This window comes from Panthera pardus, unplaced genomic scaffold (assembly GCF_024362965.1).
Source record: "Panthera pardus isolate Hobbes unplaced genomic scaffold, ASM2436296v1 HiC_scaffold_10, whole genome shotgun sequence".
Lineage (NCBI taxonomy): Eukaryota > Metazoa > Chordata > Mammalia > Carnivora > Felidae > Panthera > Panthera pardus.
Genome location: NW_026526655.1, coordinates 39,861,987 through 39,884,512, shown reverse-complemented (window position 1 = coordinate 39,884,512; position 22,526 = coordinate 39,861,987).

Genomic DNA, 22,526 nt, shown 5'->3' with positions numbered 1-22,526 from the left:
AAATTTTTGATAAGTAGCAACTGTTATTATTATTACCTTTTTAAATTGACCAGCACCTGGTTAAGTGCTGAATGAAATGTTTTTATATCAAACAGTATCATTGGAGCGCCTGGGTGGCTCAGTCAGTTAAGTGTCTGATTTCAGCTCAGGTCATGATCTCACAGTTCATGAGTTCAAGCCCTGCATCAGGCTCTCTGCTGTCAGCTTGGAAGCCTCCAGGCTTTGAATCCTCTGACCCCTCTCTCTCTCTGCCCCTACCCTGCTTGCGCTGTCTCCCTCTCTCTCCCTCTCTCTCTCTCTCTCTCTCTCTCTCTCTCTCTTTCTCTCTCTAAAAAATAAATATTTATTAAAAAACACAATATCATAGATTTATATTCAAATTACTGTTCCTTAAATCCCACTCCAACCCACCCCAAAGTATCTATCCAGTACAATCCCATATCCAGTTTATTTACTGTGCATGTTTTTGGTATGTGATTATACCACTTTGTTGAAACAACTTCTTGAAATGGGACTAGAAACAAAATGCAAAATCTACAAGTTCATTATTCTTTGAGTCAAATGATCCTACGTTACCTTTGTTTTTATCTCCAATTCTACATTCCATCCAACAATTCTTCATAGATTATATCCTTGAGGGATGATTCACAGGAGTGACTTATGAGTGGAAGAAGTCATTTAACAATTAGAGCTGCATTCTGTAAATGTTAAAAGATATGACTGGTGTCTGAATGCATTAAAAAGAAACAAAATTCTGTTCACATTATATGTGAAAACATTGCCATTTTTATTTTTCCTGTAGTATAAATCGGTGTTGGATTAATTCATTCACGTAATTATATTTGCGGCTCTTTTACCTTTATTCATGGCTATAGCTTCCTTTATGGGAAAGAGCACTTTGCAAGTCAGTATAAAACATTTTGAGCACTGCAGTAGAAGGTCAGAGATGATATGTGGGCCTGTGGACACTGGAAACCATCTGAATTTGGCCAGAATAAAAAAGCAGATGCCTGGGCAATTTTACACTATAAACACCAGGAAGATTTTTAGACAATAGATCCTTGATTGCCAAGCTGCTGAAGATGGTTATTTCATCTCTGGAACATAATTGGTCTGCTGGCATTACACCCATGTTACTCTAAGGGATGAAAATAAAATTATAAACTGCTGTGTAAAGTCTGAAATGGCCACCTTTAAGTTTAATCTTCCCCTTAATGTTGTAGAGTTCATAAAATATGCATTAATTCCAGTTTTTAATAGCTTTTATCAATCCATCTTTCTTCTTCAAATGGGAGACAATGCCTAATAAAAGAGATTTTTCACACTGCATTTCCAAACCATGATAGATCTTGTAATTTTGCTGGGTTTTTTTTAGTTTCTTAAGCAACATTTATTAGATAAAGTGCACAAAGCAATACACAGCTTCTTCAATGTGGAAACTATATGAAAAACTAGGATCATTTTGATAAGCCAGTTCATTCATTATAAGCAGATTAGACTTTCACTGACAAAATATTACTACTGTAAGCTTTTTTGAAGGTTTAAACTTATGAAAATTTTCATTTTCAAAACTCATGCTCCTAATTTTCATTTGCCTTCACATCATATTTCTTTAATTCAAAGCAAACCAACCTAATTTTTTAACTCTATTTTTAGAAATACAAACACCCAGAAATTTTGATGAGTATAATTACTGCATTAACCGTACTTCCCGTTTACCACCATGTATCAGGATCCTGAATTTTCCAGCAGCAATTAAAGAATAAAAAAATATAAAAATATACACACAATAGACCCAACTATAATCTCATAAAAATTAGAAACAACCTAAATGTCCCCAAAATAGATACGTTAAATAAACTATGGTATACTCAGAAAAGAAACATAATTTAGTAATTAAAATCACAGCCTAGTAGAATAATTAATTACATGGACTTATGTTTTCAGTATATTGCTAAGTGAAAAAATTAGGGTATGGTATGATAACAGTATGATTTTAATTTTATTAAAAGTATACATAGTTTATGTATAAATTGTCTGGAAATAAACAGGGAAAAATAGTTACATTTTTTTCTTTGTGATGGAATTCTTGGTGACCTATATTTTCTTCTATATAACATCCAGTATTTTTAAAAAATCTCCATTGAACTTAGTGTACATGTATGAATCAGGAAAAAAAAGAATTGAAAATTTTTTTAATGTAGAAAATGTCTTCAGGCACTTATCAATTGAAAAGAGTGTCACAGTGCAACCTCTAGTAACTGCTAATGATGATTGTCACTTCTAAACTAGTAATAGTTAATTACAAACTAAATATTAAAGTGAAGTTTTTATCCTATTTAACAAAAAAACAATTTGTAAGTATCTTGAGCCACTACCAAATACATATAGCTGTTGTATAATGTGAAAGATGTAGAATTAGTGATCAGAAAAGTCAGTATGTAGGCCATCCAGAATACAGAGCCCCGATTTCAGCACAGTCAGGGAAAACATTAGATAGATGGACTAAGGAAGGAAAAGTAATGGAGGAACTATCATGGTAGGTTTGGGAGCAGAAGCTTAATGTTAGACTTCAATGAAGGACCAGGTTATCTATTAGGTACAGTTAGCCCCATGCTGAAGTGTACAATATTTTCATTTAAAATGCAAAGAAGAAACTAACTTCTACATCAAAAAACTAACTTTATGCCAAAAACAATTATAAAATACAACTTTAAATATGTTTGTGTGTATGGAGGAAGGATCCCACAAAAACAAAAATGCCCAAGTTCCATGAATATCATATTGAGACCCTAGTTCAATGACTTGCTAAAGAATAGTATTTAAGAAAATAATTCCAGCATCTCTAGAGAACAGGAATGAGAAAGTGTCTATGCCTAGCAAGACTCTACATGAGTATGTTATAGCTAACTATGAATAAAATGAGGGACAAGAGATGGAGAACAGCTGTAAATGATGAGAACAGCAAAAGAAGCAGAGCACCTTGACATAGACAAGAGATTTGACAAGTCTTGGTAACATTAGATATGGATCTGATGCAAATACAGCTATGTGGATCCATGGCTGATCAACCTACAGAGTGAGTTTTTGGTAGTTGTGCCACAGGCGCTGACCTTCAAGCTTCCCTGCTCCACCTGGATGCAATACGCTTTTCAGATTTTCATATGGCCTAGAACTGGGACAAATTACTATAATGACTGACAGAATTAAGTTTATTTTTCTTTCAAAAAGTAAAAAAAGAAAACAGTGAAATCAAACAATTATGAGTGTAGCATTCAATAAATTAATTGCAAAAGTACACAATGGGGAACTGTCAACTCAAGAGTTATTTGAACGAAAGATGAGTGGTTGACTCTAAGACCAAAACAAGTGCACCACTGCTACTTAAAACTAGTGCAATCTCAAACTTAAACTTTGGTTGAAATATAGCCTCCAGAGAAGGGAAAATTACTGTGCTCAACTCACCCATATTAAGTTTCTTTTATTCATTTATTTATTCATTCATTCGTTCATTCATTCAGAGCGAATAAGGGAAGGGCAGAGAGAGGGAGGGAGAGAGAATTCCAAGCAGGCTCCACACTGTCAGTGCAGAGCCCAATGTGGGGCTTGAACCCACAAACCATGAGATTGTGACCTGAGCTGAAACCAAGAGTCAGATGCTTAATGGACTGAGCCACCCAGGAGCTCCCACTTAGGGAGAGTCTGATATATTTTGATAAAGGCACAAGAGGTTGACAAATGATCCGAAAAACAGTATGTCAACATGAAGAATTTGGGGATATTTGGCATGAAGAAGGGAAATGTGTGTATCTATGTGGAGGGGAGGGGTAAGATTACTATATAAAACTACTTATTTTGAATAATTTATGTCCACAATGTAGACCAAAGGTTAAATTGCAAAGGAAATTATTTTACTACGATGATATCAGTGAAATAATATAAGTGAACTCTTAACAATTAGAGTTGTCTAATAATGAAATAAAATTCCTGTAAAAGTAGTGAGTTTTTGGTACCAGAAATATTCAAGTACACATTAGAAAATCATCTATCAATAATGCTATAGCAATGATTCTTTTAATGGATCTGTGATTGAGCAGGATGATCTCTAACAGTCTTTCAGAGTGAAACATTTTATCGAAGAGAGACAAATGCCTAAGACCCAGTGAAGAAGAAAATGGCAAAAGTGTGTGAGTGACTGGATGTGGGAAGGCGAAGGAGGGATGCGAGAATCACAGCATGTATGCTGTATGTCACACGCCATAGGCTAAAATAAAAGAATCCCAGCTTGTGATCTTCCCACCACACATCGTGTCTGTCCTTATTCTTTGTAATCTCCCCCGCTCAGCCCTGTGCAAGGCTGAGTCCGTTGCAGTCACACCAAGGCATCAAGAAGAGTTCTGTACTGAGTCCGCTCTTCTGCCTTCACCTCTCCCAACCCCTTTCTTTCAGGAACTGTCAGAAGCACCAAAAGCACAGCCCAAGCACCATCAACAGATAAACTTCATAAGCAATCGGGTCTTCAGAGTCAAATTCTCCCAGTCCAAGGCAAGGAAGAGCAGAATATACCAAACGAAAATCTGCTAGAAGTATTATCGTGAATTATGGCAAATATTACTAAGCAATTCCCTTTATGATTGCAAGAGTAAATGTATATTGTCCAGAAAAAAAAATATGTTCTAATATAGAAACAACTGGAGAAAACTAGGGTTTTTATTGATATCTCATTTAGAGAAATGTGTATTAAGTATAAATGATTATGGAAAGAAGTCAAAAGACAATAAAACAAAACGAAAAGCAGCTTGAGACTTTTCAACCATGAAGTGTAAGCCTGAATGATCAAGTTTTATTCATTCTTCTGCAGTTCATATTAGCATTTTATTATGCAAAGCTGTAAATTTGATTTTACAGTGAAAATAAAATTGGTTTCTTTAAACTTGATTCCTTTTCTATAAAATAAGGGGTTTGAGCCACACAACCTCTATAGCCCATCTCAGTTCTAATATTCAACAATTAATAGATGATATTTACTATATTGCCTCCAAAGTGGCTATATTTTTGAGAGATCTTGTTCACATTACTCTCAAACCACTTTTAGACACTCATTAGCAAGCAAGAGTTGAAATAACGGAAGCTATTTTCCAACTACCATCAGTATGCAAGCCTTAAAGAAAAATGATAGAAGCAGTCTCAATTATTAGAAGCATGGTTTTCATATCAATAAGTTGTGGGTACAGAATAGAATGCTGATGAACCTAGAAATGCTCTCTCATCCACTCACATCACACAATGGTCGTCATGGAATTCATTTCTTGTAGGAATCAAAAAAGGAGCTTTTTAAGTCTGATTTGTGTGATTTCCTGGCTGCCTTTCTGGAGAACGAGGAGCATTATCATGGACCTTCATAGTGATTAAGAAGTTGAAGTGATAATTATTCTTGTTAAGTTGCACAGTGCAATAGAATATCCTCCTAGAAATATAGGATTAAAACATATGACAAAATTGGATTTTGTTATTCACAATTATGTATCCCTTTTGACTGTGTTAGCATACTTAGCATACAAAGTATGCCAATTCAGCTACATATACTTTCTACACTAGCTAAAGAAATATTATGGTGGAAATCATAAAGGTCAAGTACTTGATTGAACTTTTTGGCTCAAGGCCATGTTTTATTGTTGTGAGCTCACAGAATGAAAGATAAGAACAGAGCCTGTGAAAGTTCCTAAAAACACACCATATGACACAAAATTTTCAAAATAGAGACACGCTTAAAGATGAAGCAAAGATTCTCAACAGTCTTCAAAGTGCATCTTAAGAATAATAATTCAAACATTCCTAAGAGAATCTGATTAACAGTGAACAAATCACCCCCATCATTATTCTTACCAGGTTTGTATGATGAGATATTCACATCATTTTGTGTAATAAGTAAATAGATCAAAGAGCACAACTTTGGATTAATAGGTATTTAACAAATATAAAGATCTGTTGTAGAAACTTGTCTATGGTTTCTGCTATAGCTTGCTTGCCCCAAATTATAATTGTCTGTTATTCCTGAATAACTCATTTTTGCTACTTAAAAAAAAAAAATCTGTTGCAGAGCAGATGATTGACAAATGTCAGTTTCCCTGAAAAAGTACCAACCCTAAGCACTATCCTAGGATATGTATATAGGGGACAAGTAATATTTGTGAAAACAGTAGATTTCTGGATAAACAAAGAATTCAAGCCGAATACTCCTCTGTAGTTTAAGTTCTAAACTTGTCTGGTTCTCTGATATTTGATACATCCTAAATTTCTAAATTCCAACCCCTGCTTCCTAAGAACCCTAGACAGAGATTTAAAATAAAAACTGTCTCACTGTTAAGATGAACAGTGGCAAACACACACATACAGTAGAGAACAGAAATTATGTTCAATATTTAAATAGTCACGAGACTTGCCCCTCACCAAGCAGTAATTCTCAAACTTTAATAAGCATAAGGATCACTCAGACAACTTGTTTAAAATAGCGACTGGCCACCTGGGTGACTCAGTCAGTTAAACACCTGACTCTTGATTTCAGCTCAGATCATGATCTTGCATTTCGTGAGACTGGGCCCCCCATCAAGGCTCTGCTCTGACAGCATGGAGCCTGCTTAGGATTCTCTCTCTCCCCCCACCTCTCTCTGCCACCCCTCCCCTGCTCTCTCTCTCTCTTTAAAAAATAAAATGAAGGAAAGGAAAGGAAAGGAAAGGAAAGGAAAGGAAAAAGAAAAGAAAAGAAAAGAAAAGAAAAGAAAAGAAAAGAAAAGAAAAGAAAAGAAAATAGTGATTGCCCGCCCACACTAACCCCCATCCCTTTAGCAGGGCCTGGAAATGTGCATTTTAGCCATCATCTGGGTATTTGGAAGCACATTCATTCCCAGGCTATACAGTTGTCCCTCTTTATGCATAATTTCACTTTCTATAGTTTCAGTTACCCGTGGCCAACTATGGTCTCAAAGCAGATGATCCTCTCTTTGATGTATGGACAGAAGATCAATAGTAGCCTAATTCTATGTCAGCATGCCTACATCGTTTAAGTCACTTTATCTCATTACTAGGCATTTTATCATCTTACATCATCACAAGAAACATGGGTAGAGTACAATAAGGTATTTTGAGAGAGAAAGATCACATTCACATAATTCTTACTATATAGTATATTGTTATTTGTTCTATTTTATTATGAGCTATTGTTAGTAATCTCTTACTGTGACTAATTGGTAAGTTAAACTTTGTCATAGGTATATATGTATAGAAAAAAACAGAATATATAGGGTTCGATACTATCTGCGGTTTCAGCCATCCACTGAAGGTCCTAGAACACATCTTCCACGGATAAGGAGGGGCAGCGTATTTGGAGAAACAATGTCCTAAAAACATGTAGGTGTTTCTCAATGATCTTCATTTATTAACATGGGAGACATGGTATCTTAGTGTCAATGAGCTTGTCTAAGTGGATTGTGAATGCAATGACATGCTAGTTCTTCATTGGAGAGATTTTCATAATTGAGTGGCTTGGGTGGGGACCTGATATAACTATTCTGAATGTGATTGATGCCACAGCTGATAAAGCTGAACTGTACTCACTAATGTGCTATGCTCTGGGAGATTCTTTATGCTGGAGGCTGGGACTGTTGCCCAGACACTGTGATTGTAATGAAGATAGGCATGGATCTTTAATGTTTTCCACCCCCTAACCCAAATGCTGAAAAACGGTTAGTATTGAGTATTTTTTTATACATAGCAAGAATAACACAAACTGAGTCAGATATTTCTCTTCCCATGTATCCCAGTGACAATATTCTAATATAATTTTTAATGTTCTATGAAAATGATTGATGTCAAATTAAACCTTTGGAATAGTGGCTGATCATGTGAAAGAGTGACAGTTGGCCAGCATGCCATTATTAACAGTTTGCCTTCTGAATGACTTAACTAACAACAACCCCATTCCACTTGGTATTATGTGTGTACATTTACCTCAATTTGCATACCTAAAAAATGCTCTTTAATGAGTAAACTGGCTCATGACAGCTGTTGCTTGATTACTTTTTCCTAAATCTTATTTGTAAATAAGGTTCAACTATCCAGTAACCAAAAGGCTGTCATACATTACTTTGTTGAATTTTTACTGAACCAAATTATTTCTTCTTAAAAGAAGAATATTCTTTTTAAAAAGCGTTCATTATATGTATTTACTATCCATATACTGGTCAGGCTTTTAAAACCATGTCCCCCAGAATAGAGACAAAAGAAAATCAAAGAGGTGAATCAACTGTGCCAAATTTTGCAGAGTAAAATCATCATTATATGCAAACCTGATGCATTTCATAACCCGAGTGGCATTCCTTAGACCTAACAGTACACTGGCAAGCTCCGGAAACTAACTGATCCAAGCTATTAGAATTCCAAAACACCTGAATGCTATGTCTAAAATTAGACTATTGAAATTCTCCCTGGATGTCACTTTCCTTTATTATAAACACATTTTTCTCATCATCAAAGCAACATTAAGTGAGTAAAGAGTGCCACCAAGCGGCAGCATATCATATTCCTAAATCTGTTCTTTAGAGAAAGAAAGAAAAAAGAAAGAAAGAAAGAAAGAGAGAGAGAGAGAGAGAGAGAAAGAAAGAAAGAAAGAAAGAAAGAAAGAAAGAAAAAGAGAGAAAGAAAGAAAGAAAGAGAAAGAGAGAAAGAAAGAAATAAAGAAAGAAAGAGAAAGAAAGAAAGAAAAAGGAAGAAAGAAGATACACTTTACTTTTGTTAACTGCGCTCACATCCTTAAGAGAGACAGGTTTATCTGCATATTTTAAAACACGTGTTTCAGGGGTGCCTGGGTGGCTTAGTTAATCATCCGACTTTGGCTCAGCTCATGATCTCCTGGTTCACAACTTTGACCCCACCTTGGGCTCTGTACTGATAGTTCAGAGAGTGGAGCCTGCCTCCAGTTCTGTGTCTCCCTTTCTCTCTGCCTCTCCCCTGCTCATGCTCTCTCTCTCTCTCTTTCAAAGATAAATAAACATTTAAAAAATACAATACAATACAATACAATACAATAAAATAAAACAAAATAAAATAAAACACATGTTTCAAGGGTCCAAGTAATATGGACAGTAGAAAAGTAATATGGCAAGTAATGTGGCAGCAGAAAAGCATATTTTTCTGTGTTGATGAGCAAATCTGCCATGATAAATTTTTTAAACATGAAAATTCTATCCACAGTTATTGGTATTTATAAAAATTAATATCGATAAGAATTCAGTTTCCAAAACTTGTTGGTTATATACTGGGTCTTGGTTTAGAAATCTGTACAGTTTCCAGAAAAGATTTTGTAATACAAAACGTTATAGTTTCTGTTGAGAAATTTCAAATATATCAGATCAAGGACAAAGATTTTTTTTTTTAAGTAGCATATAATCCTAAAAATGTTGACCTCTAAACCTTGCTCCACATTTCCTGTCAAAGGATTATGCAGTTTTATGAGAACAAAATCTATACATATTCCCCTAAGTCTATTTTAATTATTCATTCTGCCTTTGTATTCAGTAATCCCCTCATAAAACAAATATGTCTTGAACATCTACTGCGCCACAAACAGTACCAATTAAAAATGAGTAGGACAGTCTCTGTCCTGATGTTCATAATAAGCAGGGGATTCTGGTTCTCATTGGCTCTGTTGGAAACTTCAAGCTCCCTAAATTGAGACAACTTTTTTTACAATTATGCATTTATGTTTGTGAGCATTTTCTAAAGCTTTTAAAATGATTTGCATTTATAATTGCACTTATAGTCACAATGAGTTTGACCATTTACAATAGCTGGGAGAACCCTTAATTATTATTCTTATATATGACTAAGGACATGGTTAAGTGATTTACCTAAGATGTGATAGGAAGGTTGTGGCAGGGTTAAAATTAAAATCTCCTGACTTCATAAATTGTGCCCTTTCTAGAAGGCCACCACTCTTTATGATGAATACATTAAAATGAGCATGATATTTCAAGGAGGTCATCATCATAGGAGGTCCTACAATAATTACAGTGATGCTGACACTGCTTAAAATATTTCTGGAACTCTTGTTTCAAATTTCCCTTACAGGGAAAACAAGAAAATCAGTCTCATTACACATTCAATTCAACATAGATTTATTCAGTATCTATCACTTGCATGACACTATACTGGATGAAATGGAGGTATAAAGATAACACAATTGACAAGAAATTTACAATTTAGCAGGTACAGTGAGAAATGTAGCACTGGTGCTTTTTTTTTCTTAGTACTAATAGGTTGGGTGGCCATTGTCTAGATATAACACATCCTATACTTCATTGAATCTAAGATACTGTTAAACAGTATTTTATGTCACAAAAAGAAAAAAAAAACAAAAACAAAGCAAAAACAGAAAACAAAACAAACAAAAAAAAACCCACTGCACCGACAAAGTCTAAAAGTTGCTTTCCCATCATTTAATTTTTTTTTTTACATTTAGAGAGAGTTCTTTTAGCCTCACTTTGACACTGATTTTCTTTATGTATCACTCTATTGCATACATTAGAAGGAAAATAAAAGCAAAATGCATTGGTTACAGCAATGACAACTATGTCACAACTACTACCAGGTAATTAGTGATTATAAAAGCTCAGTGATTATTATATGCACCCCAATTTAAGACATGTGAAAATGTGTGTTGGACAGTGCATGTTAGAATAACTGAAATAACTGAAGTGCTTATTTTTGTTCAGTCTCTGAAACAGTCATGTATCATGAAGCTAGGACAAATCATGGGGGGAAAGTGGTAAAATGATTTAACTCATGTCCTTTTGTCTTTGGGTGTTATCAGTAATCACTGCAGTGGTTAAGAGAATGTGCAGAGGAGTCACAAGACACAGATCAAGTATTTCCTCTACTTCCTACAAGCTATGTGACCTGTGGGGAGGTTACTAAGCCTTTCTGTGTTGCAGAATCCCCACTTATGAAAACGGCAACAATAATAACTACTGCTTAGGTATTAAATGAAATAATGCATTTAACATATTTAGTACATAGCCATCAGTACTATTATATTTAATTATGGCTAAGATCTGGAAATTCTTCTAAGTAAAATAATGATACTATACTATTAAGCCCAGAAATAGCTAAAAACCTTATTTTCTCCCCTCTCCAATGATACTACATGCAGCATTATTACCCTTTTAGCTGACCCTCTGGAAGACCCCAGATCCCACCTTCACCAAGGTAAGAAAATAACTCAGTGCTCTGTCTTAAAGCCCTTCTAGAATAGCTACCAATTTAGCAAGTAGAAAAAAATTAACCTTAAAGAAAAATTTAACTTCTGAACCCATCTCTTATTTTCAAATATTCAAATATTAAGAAGACTATACAAAAGGAAGTGTATTCCTAATATATCCATACCATCAAATCACAGTATTTCAAAACAACCAGAACTTAAACACTATCAAATATACTAACTATCCCATCCAGGAGAGGTACAAACTGAAAAATAAAGTATCTGAAAGTCTGCCTTTTCAGACATTGTGACCACCATTGTCTTTATAATAATGAACACAGCTTGGAAAACACCATTAGGTAAAGTGATTCCAACCAGTGAGGCTTTTGGTAACTGATAGCTTAGCTGCTGCCTTGCCTTCCCCAGGACACCACTGTGACAGGTGGAACAAAGCCAACCCCATAAATCAGACATAGCCTCCAGGTTGGGACTTGTTCATAAAACATAAAGACAAACTTCAGAGACAACTTGTATCTCCTGACCCTCCCTGAGGCGGATGAGTCCAGATATCCTAGTTCTAGGTCACTTTCTGAGAGGAAAAGAAGCTTTAATTTGGGAATATTCCTCCATTTCAGATGTCTGCCCGCCATCACTAGGCCTTGCTATACAATATTCACTTTTTATTAAAAATATATATATAATTGCAAACAGCCAATGATGTTTACTAATAGAGTAAAAACCTTAGTATTTCTGAAAATTTATTTCTCAATTGGAACCATTTTGTAGTCATTTCCATTTAAAAAGAGAAGGGGGAAGAAAACTGAATCCTATGGGCAAAAGTGAGTAAAATAGACAAATAAACAAATATTTGGGAAGGTGTGCAGTATTTATTTCCATTTCACCAGAGGGAGTGGATTTGTCTGTTTCATTATTCATAAGTCATAATTTTAGTTTGGTTTTTCTGCTTACTAAATAGTGAGAATGTTCTAAGCCCCCAGGCAACAGACTTCAGTAAATTATGACTGACTTTCATTCACTGCAGTATGGAAAAATAAAAATTTTAAATCATAAACATGTGCATAACACTGTCCAGTTTCTTCTGTGTGTGTGTGTGTGTGTGTGTGTGTGTGTGTGTGTGTGTAGCATTGTAACTACAATTCCTTTGACATCAAGAACTAGTCAGCCTTTGTGTATTATGAATGCCTATTTAGCAAATTAATACAACATGAATTTTATGTTAATAAAACTGTTTTACTTATGTCTGTGTTCACAAAGGTGAAAATCACTTAATCATTGCTCTAATATGAACCTGCATCTTGTGATAAGGTCAAAAATGATAATAAAGCAATTTTCAAGTTCCTAATGCTTGCAACACTTAAATCGTAGTCTTTTAAAATATAAAATACAAAATCAGGCACAGAAATAATTGTTTCTTAGTCTTTTCCTCAAGTAGCATGTTTTAAATGCCCTCTTATACTTAGCCATAATGAGGAATGGTATATGGAAAAATTAAACAGATTAAGTTCCTGACCTATTCATAGTCTTAAATAGAAAACTTCCAGCTAAAATTGCAAGTAAAGAGGGGTGCCTGGGAGTGAAGAACTAAAACTGTTTTATTAAAACTACCCATTAATCTATGTCATACTGATCTGGTCTAATTATAATAGAAAATCGTGTACATGAAAAACTACATTCTAGCCCTAAAGAGGATTTGGCCATTGTGGTTGACATAGCATAAACAGGTTCAAAATAAAATAGCAATGTGTCCTAATCATGTTATGCAGGTTTTGAAGCATCCATGGTGATGAGAGAGGAAAAGTGGCAGTGAGAAAGAGGGTTACCTGTAACATACATGGAGACTAAGGAAGGTAAAGCCATTCAGGTACTATTTGGGCTATTTTCAGGGCATCTTTCCCCCTCTACTGCTCATTTGAAGATAGATATGATCTAATTAATTCTATTAATAGGGGAAATCTTATGCAAAAAATTTTTCTCACAGGCTTTGACGGAGGCCTGAAAATCACAAAATATTAACTCCTTTGCATCAAAATATAAATATAAACTATTTCTTTTTACCAGTCTAGTATTTCCTTTAAATTTGTGAATAGATTAAGCAGTAACAAGACTGTAAGATATTACGACAGAGGTAAAGAAAACTTTGATGATGAAAGGAAAAGAAAGTCTGGAAAGATGTGAAGAACTTTCAGAAATACTGTTGAAGAAAAATACCAGTGGAAGGATAGGAGCTGGGCATGGCCTTTGAGAAGACTGAAGACTGTCCTGGCTAAACCTGGCTAAATAGAAGGAGTACTAAGAGAAGAAAAAGGGCTAGTCAAAATCAAAGTTCAATACTTCCCAAAAGTTCGATAAGATTGTCCTTAACCATTAATAGAATAGATTCCAATCAATTTTGATGACTCTAACTCTTGAAAACAAAAATCTCTGCACATTAGGGTTATAGATAGCATGCATTAGAATATTAGTTAAGAAAGTATAATTACCTCTCTCTAAGTTTTTACACTACAAATTTGTTTGTTTTTGTATTAAAAGCTGGTTAAAGTTTCAGGAAGGATGGAAAGATAAGACTCCAAATCACAAATAACCACCAATAGAACTCTAATTGGTTCAAGGAGAAAAAGTAACCACACAATAACTGACCACTGCCAGTCATCTAGTGAAGACCAAAAAATGAGTTGTTTGGGACCATTTCCTCAGTTCCTCCTCCCAACCCTCCCTCAGGAGGAAGCAGAACTGTCCACCAAAAGGGGTTCACAAATCAATATGGAGGACTACATGGAAAACTCTGTACACTTAGCATTTGAGAATAGGTGAAGTTAAAATGCGGGCAAGGACAAGAGGGACAAAAAAGTGAAGAGTTCTTGATGATATATATGGAGAAACAAGGACAACAATTCCTGTGTGGGACCCTGGTTTTTAATTATTCGCTAATGGCTGGACATTCATCTTCTTTGATCTGTGCTAAAGCAAGGTGGAGAATAAAACCTGCCTACATTAATTCAATCACCTTCTTTAATCCCTAATTGCCTTTTAACCATAGGAAGCCATAACTACCAAGAAAGACAGAAAAAGCAAAAAATACATGGTTTTAAAAAGTTTTGCTTTTTACGTAATATTTGCTAAACTACACAATCGCATCAGAAACGGGGGCGGGGGAGCTAAAGCTATCATGTGTAATGTTAGACTGAGCAGAGATTGATTATAAGTAATTTTGATTTGTTTATTCAAATCCAGGTTCTTAGGACCAAAAATGAGCTTCCTTCTGGTATGAAGCACCCTCCTCAGTTTCAGAGAAGTGCTGGGTTCAGTGATGAAGGTGGAGTTAAAGTTCCACACAATTCTATAGTTTTTTAGCATAAGTCTGGCTTTCAGAAGAGATTACTGTGGTAAAATGAATTTACTAGAATTTTTTAGGCTCTACCCATGCTGAACACTTTGTTAGTAGAAAGCTGCAAGACTTCATTTGAGTTGTATAAATAATTTATCAATTCCCACTTACTCCTCAGTGAATTTAAAAGACTTGATGACTCTTCACCCACATTCTGAAATTTTAGGGAATGAAGTAAAACTCAACTGACAGCACAAGATGGGGCTCATAAAATGACCTTCCACACAGTGCTCAGTACCTCATGTGGTCCACAATATAAATTTATGGGTTGAGGAAAAGCAGTGCAATTGTTTGTGTTAAATACTGTGCTCATCCTGTAAGGAAATCACTGTATGTGGGTAACACAATAATATATAACCTTTTCTTGAAAAACATCATCTGAATTCTTCATTAGAGATTTTTTTAACTGTTTTCTCTTTCTGTGAATAAATAATTTCTAAATGAAAAAAATAGCAATCTATTTTTATGTTGGTCATTTTTATCTTCTTTGAATCTCAGAAATAAAATGAGAGATCTATTAAGCCAAGAAACATACAAAGTTATGGAAAGTTATGACATTCTCACAATTTTTTATTTAAAAAAAAATGCTATATCAAAACTCCCAATCAGCCTTCCACTTTTTTTCTAAAAGAGGCAAAGGCAAATTATGAAAGAATGTTCACTGATCCTTCATGTACTAATCCATTCAAAGGAAGCCTCATAAAAAACAAGTCACTGTAGTTAGCTAAATCTTGTGTGTGCAGGACAGCCGGGCCCATTTTTCCTCCTTCTCCATCCCAAATATTCTCACCACTGTCCCTCAAAAGTTTAGGGAAAGACTTTTTTTTCAGATTTTCTCAGATATTCCGGTGAAAACTCCTCCAGAGAAAATGTTGAACTTTTCACCTCATTTTGAATTAGTACTTATGACTTTGTTTTCTTCCATTCACTGAGTAATAACCCATCCTGTCCCTCCTTGGACAGCTCAAGGTTAACAGCTCTAGTCTATTAATCTCTAGAAAACTGGCTCACAGATGTGCAGTTTTCATGTGGAGTAAAAATAGAAGTTTCAACACCATTCCATCTTTACATCTTCGGTTTCACTTCTGAGTTATCCACCACATTCTTTTCTGTTCTACAGCTTGTCCTCTAGAAATGTGCTGGAAATAAGCCCACAAGTGTGATAATCCTTCATTTAGCTGAAACATTAAGCCACCTCACTTATTTAAAATTTCAGAGGAACTCTCAATACTGCTTTAAGACACTTTGAGTAATACAATTTTATCATAATTTACTTATCTTTTGTATCAATTTTGAAATAACTAGTAAGACCAAAATTCCTAAACCTGTTCTTAAGAATTTTAAACCATCAACAGGTTTAGGATCATGGGGTACCTACCACAAAAGTTGCTGATATTTGAAAACTCCTCCAAAGAAAAAAGTCAAGTTTGTTGTTGACAAATAGCCCTTTTCTTAGGTGAAGAACAGGATTTGTAGCTCTTTACTTCTGTGTATAGATAGACAAAGTATTAGATATTTTGCATATTAGAAAATGGATAACTAATCACAAATTTTTAAGGAGTTAGAATTAACCAACTCACTTAATTGCTTCATTTTACAAAATTCAACACTGGGAAAAAAGATGTCCCTTAAAAATTCCAGCTGTTCCCTTTTTCAATGGTTATTACAGAGGAGGAGAACAGAAGCTTTGGGACTATAATTTGCTCTACTCTCTCCTTACCTTAAGTATATGAAAGTTGAACTCCTTTCAGTATTTTCTTGAAAGAGATGAAAGAGATCGATTTTTAACACCCTTCGGAGTTATATTGGTCTAGTAAAAACTTTTAAGTCTTGATACTCTATATTGTGCTGTTACTATGGCATCATTCTCTATTAAGTAGAATTTGGTGTAAGGGTCATCTTGTATTCTTTCCATTGTCAAATAATAAAGGAACATGAGAAGGCAAATTTTGCACAAGCCCATTCTACATCACCATAGTCAGGAGTAGCCTCTAATGCAGTTTAATTTTTTTTTAATCTTTTACGTATGGAAAATGTTATTCATTTTCATCTTCAAATTTTTGGAAAGGGTAAGTTCTTAAGACAGTGAAGAAGAAAGAAAATCTCTCTAAACAGTATAGTATAGATTTGGTTGATTTTGCGTCCCATCAATCATCTGCCCTTTCTTATAATAGTAACTTATTTTTGCTTTGAGAGAACCATCCCTGTACCCACTATTAATCCATGCAGCATGTCAGTGTGTGTGTACACAACGATTTTAATTTTGCTACAGTTAAGTCTGAGTTGAGGTTCCTGTTAGATTCATGGTTAACAGGAGAAAAGAGGGGGAAAAGTCATTAGAAGTTGAGGCTTTTCAACAATTTTATAACATTACAGTTTTTTAGAGAATAATAAAAATGCATTAGAAAGAGAAGCCTGGAATGAAACCTACATGCACTGTTGGTGAGAATGTAAAATGGTTCAGCTGCTATGGGAAACAGTATGGGAGTTCCTCAAAAACTTTAAGCTAGAATTATCATATGACCCAGCAATCCCACTTCTAGATTCTAAGAGAAGCAAATGTCCTTTGAGTAAAACTAGTATCAAGTGCTGCTCTTGCTTCTCTGAATCCTCATTTTTCTGGGATTTTGTTTCAGAAATATTTCTCTAACTTATTAGTTATTTGATGCTTTAACAGGTTATTTTTAAATATTTTATTTCATATTTTCATTTTCTTGAGAGCCAAAGTTAGTTGAAATTACCAAGTCTGCCATTACTGGAAGTAGGTGTCCAAAAACATGAACTTCTCTACCAAATATGTGAAAACATTCAACCTCATTTCTTGAGTGACTTATCTTAATTTTTTAGGTTTTATTTTATTTTTTTTTTTATTTCAGAGAGAGAAAGAGCGAGAATGAGCAGGTGAGAGGGGCAGAGGGAGAGAATGAGAGAATCCTAAGCAGGCTCCGTGCTCAGTGCAGAGCCTGACACAGGGAGGGCTTGATCCCATGACCCTGGGACCATGACCTGAGCTGAAATCGAGTTGAGCACTCAACCAAGTAAGTCACCCAGGCACCCATTAAATAACTTTTTTAAAAACAGGTGACAACAAGGGGCGCCTGGGTGGCTCAGTCGGTTGAGCCTCTAACTTCAGCTCAGGTCATGATCTCACGGTTCGTGGGTTCGAGCCCCACGTCGGGCTCTGTACTGACAGCTCAGAGCCTGGAGCCTGCTTTGGATTCTGTGTCTCCCTCTCTCTCTGACCCTCCCTTGTTCATGGTCTGTGTCTCAAAAATAAATAAACATTAAAAAAATTAAAAAAAAAACAGTTGACATCAAGATGCCGACTCTTCCTCAATTTCATAATTCTAGGGGGCCATCAATCACAGTACATGATCTTTCTTGGTCACAGAACTGGTAACATGAACTAGACTAGTCTTGTGGCCAACCAAGCTAGTCACTCAAACTATGACATCCCCCATGAACAACAGATGAGAACTGGGAACTTCAGCAAGGTGAAGCCAATCAGAGTCCCCCATTAGATGTGATATATCACCTCTGAAAATGAGACGGGCTCTATTCCCATGGGATCACATTCTATAAATACCCATATTTGCTTAAGACTATCAGCAGCCAGCCACCTTTCCTCACATAGAGAAAAAAAGCCTGCCTCAGAATGTGGTCAACATACAGAACAAACTAAAAAGAAGAAATCAGGAAGAAGCAATCTTTAGACCCATGATGTTTTGACTATTGATCCTTAGTTATGTAAGCAAACGAATCACCTTTTGTTAAACCTAGTTAACAATCTAGGGGCGCCTGAGTGGCTCAGTCGGTTAAGCATCCAACTCTTGATTTCAGCTCAGGTCATGATTTCATAGTTCATGAGATCAAGCCCCATGACCGGCTCTGTGCTGACAGTGTGGAGCCTGCTCGGGATTCTCTCTCTCTCCCTCTCTCTCTGCCCCTCCTCCACTCATGTACACATACTCTCTCTCTCAAAATAAAAATAAATATAATCTAAAAAAAAAAACCTAGTTAACAATCTAATTGTCTAACTGGGTTACTCTCATATCAAAATGAAAGGATTTTTACTAATCTAATGTCAATGGTTGTTAAAACCCATGATGCAACTGTTTGTTGTTCCACAGCATTTGAGGACCATAATATATAACCATTTCCCTGAGGATACTGTTTCTACTGCCAGCTTCCATGAGCCATTAAGGGACATGAGCTATCACTTCCTAGAAGAGACTAATTTAAATCCTATTCTCTAGCAGTCTTTGTTTTTGTTTGGTTGCTTTACTCCAACTATTCTGTAATTTTAGTAAACTTTCAGAAGTAAGGAAAAAAAACTCTAAGTCAGGTTCTCACTATAATATAATTGTTATTATATAGATTTAGCTATCTAGAACATAATTGTGTAGTTTCTGGCCAATTTATTTTCAATTTATGTCTTCATAAAAATAAAGCTATTTCAGGTTGCTCATAGAATAATTTCCTAACATTCAGGTAACATTAAACTTAAAAAGAATGATACATAAATAGTGTTTTAGTTAGGTTCCCAACAGGAAACAGATGGAACACTCCAGATAATTCAGAGAGAAATTAATTACAAAGTGACTATTCATAAAGGTGTTGACAGGGTGAGGAGAACCACAAAGGATGGTTCTATAACCTAGGTTTATTAATTTCAACGGGACAGGAGAGGGAGGAATTACTGTAAAAGGAGGAGACTCATGTAGAGGAAGGTGCCTTGAAAGAAGAGCTACCTTCAGTTACAGTAATGAAAACATCCCAAGGCACCCTTACATGGAGGCAATAAGGGAAGTATATACCTTCATCTCATTCACCTACCTCTGATCATTTGCCAAAACCCACCCAGAAAGCAGAGGGGAAAAAAAAATATGTGTTTCCATAATCCATACAGGCCAGTCTCCTAGGGACAGTGAATAGAAAGGAGAAAGGAGTAAAGTAACAGAAACATAAACATGAGTATAACTTAAAGCATTTCTTGTTAATCCTCATCTTACCATCAAAACTAACATCTCACCATATTTTTTCTTGGTTTAAATATTTGCCTGTAAGGTATTACAAGTTAGATAACATATTAACAATAGCCAAACTATGGAAAGAACCCAAATGTCCATTGAGGGATGAATGAATGAAGAAGATGTGATATAAATAAACAACAGAATATTACTCAGCCACTAAAAAGAATGATATCTTGTCATTTGCAACAACGCAAATGAAGTTAGAGTGTATTATGCTAAGCAAAATAAATCAGAGAAAGACAAATACCATATGATTTCACTCATAGGTGGAATTTAAAAAACAAAACTGATGTACATATGGGAAGGGGAAAAGAGAGGGAAACACACCATAAAAGACTCTTATGAGGGTTGATGGAGGGAGGTCACTGGGGGATGGGCTAGATGGGTGGTGGGCATTAAGGAGGGCACTAATTATGATGAGCACTGGGTGTTGTATATAAGTGATGAATCACTGAATTCTACTCCTAAAACCAATATTGCACTATATATTAACTAGCTGGAATTTAAATAAAATCTGAAAAGAATAAATAAATAAATAATTAAATAAAATGGTTCAGCAACCAAAAAAGAGATGAATGAAGCAAACATGAAGAAATGTTAATAACTATTAAATATGCATGGTGGATTGATGATGTTTATTCTATTCTTTCAATTTGTCTGTATGTTTGAAATTTTTCATGATTAAAAGTTTTAAAGGCTTAAAAAAAACAAATTAGGTAACAAATAAGCTTCTGTACTAAAAACAAACAGGTTAAAAAAAGTAGGCCTTAGAACTCCCAGGGAAGATAGCAGAGTAGAATCCTAAGCTCACCTTGTCCCATGGATAGATCTGGATGACAGCCACATTAGTGTAAATAACTCAGAAAAGGACCAACAGCTTTCCACAACTAAACGTAGAGAAGAAGCCACATCAAAACTGAAAATATATCAATAAAAGAAAAAAAATTATAAAGCCAGATTCTCCCCTTAAAATATAAGTAATAAAAAAATTAAAATTAAAAAGTAGGCCTCGGGGTGCCTGGGTGGCTCAGTCGGTTGAGCATCTAACTCGATTTCAGCTAAGGTCATAATCTCACAGTTCATGAGTTCAAGTGCCGCCATCAAGTTCTGCGCTAACAGTGTGAAGCCTGCTTGGGATTCTCTCCCTCCCCTCTCTCTTTACTCCTACTCTGCTCATACTCTCTGTCTCTCAAAATAAATAAATAAACATTAAAAAAAAAAAGTAAGCCTTTATTTCTCTCTCACATATCTTCCAAAGTAAGTGGCCACCTGGGTAGAAGGGTTTCATTCCATTCAGTTATCAAGCGACTATGTTCCTTTTACTTTTGTTCTGTCATACCCTAAGGCATAGTCTTCCATAGCATGGTCAAGCTGGGTCTTGAGTATGTCTGTGTTCCAGCTCACAGGACATGACAAAGGCGTAAGCCCAGAGCAAGTAAATGAGGGCAAAGTTGCACATATCACTTCCCCTCATAATACCTGTCAGGAAACTTTGTCATATGGCATTTGTAGCAAAGGAGGCTGGGTAATATAGTTTCTAATTGTGTGATCATGTGCCTAGGAAAAAGAGAAAAATAAATTTTCTAAGATGAACAACTAACAGTGCCCTGAAAGGTACTAAAATCTTTTTTACTAAAGTAAAAAAATGTCCCCCAGTTTTGAGTTTATGTAATAATGGATCTTGTAACTAATAGTTCATTCTCATTTTTAAAGCTAAAATCTACTTTGTTAACATATTTAAATATGACCTAATATGATTATTTTTTCAATGATACAGGATGACTTCTCCATGTGAGTCCCTCACCCAAATCACTCATTTTCAAACACATGAGGCAGGACCCCCTACAATGTTAGCTCTAAAATTTTCTTATCTCATACAAATCCAGAATGTCCTGTTCCAAAGTACATGCCACATACTCTTAATTTTCTACTTGTACTGAAAAAAAAGACAAGAGTTATGGTGGGGAATATATAGATCTATCCAAGACATTGAATAAAGTCCTATTCATATTGAGTAAAGTAAAACATAGGCTAGGTATAATTATATTGGGACCTGAGAAATGATGGAGAGAATGCTCAGCAAATAGGCAGAAGACTTTCGGAAAAGGAAAGCAAAAGTAATATAATTCCCACAGTGACATGAACTTCAGTCACTGAGGCGTTATGACTTCTACCTACTACTCACCAGTGCTGCCTGGAATTGTGGAACTCTAAGACATTTCTTTGCATTTACATAGTACCTAAGAGACTTCTCAAACTTTAATTTCTATTCTGCAGGAAGATATTGGTATATTATACATGGCCTGACTGACAGATTTCTGAATCATTTCCTCTTTTTAAAACAAAGCTAGGAAGAAGGAGAAATATCATGTAAAATCTCTAACAATGTGACTTCTTCCAGATATGTCTAAACAGACTTTTGCATTCTTTTGTATATTTAAGAATAATCTAACCTGAAGATTAATTCGCATTGTCTAAGTTACGATAAAATGCCAGCATCTGACATGGTCTCCTTAGCATCATGTTGGTGTTCTTTCAAAATTTGTTAATTAAAATTTGTTAAGTAAAACATTAAAACACTATTGGTATAAATTAAGCTATTCTTTTTCCATTTGTACAATCGATTTTCAAATAGAATCAAGTAAGTAAATAGAGTAATCATCTTTTTTTTTAATTTTTATTAATTTTAGAGAGAGACAGAGTGTGATCAGCGGAGGGGCAGAGAGAGAAAGGGAGACACAGAATCCAAAGTGGTCTCCTGGCTCTGAGCTGTCAGCACAGAGCCCAACACGGGGCTCAAACCCATGAACAATAAGATCATGACCTGAGCTGA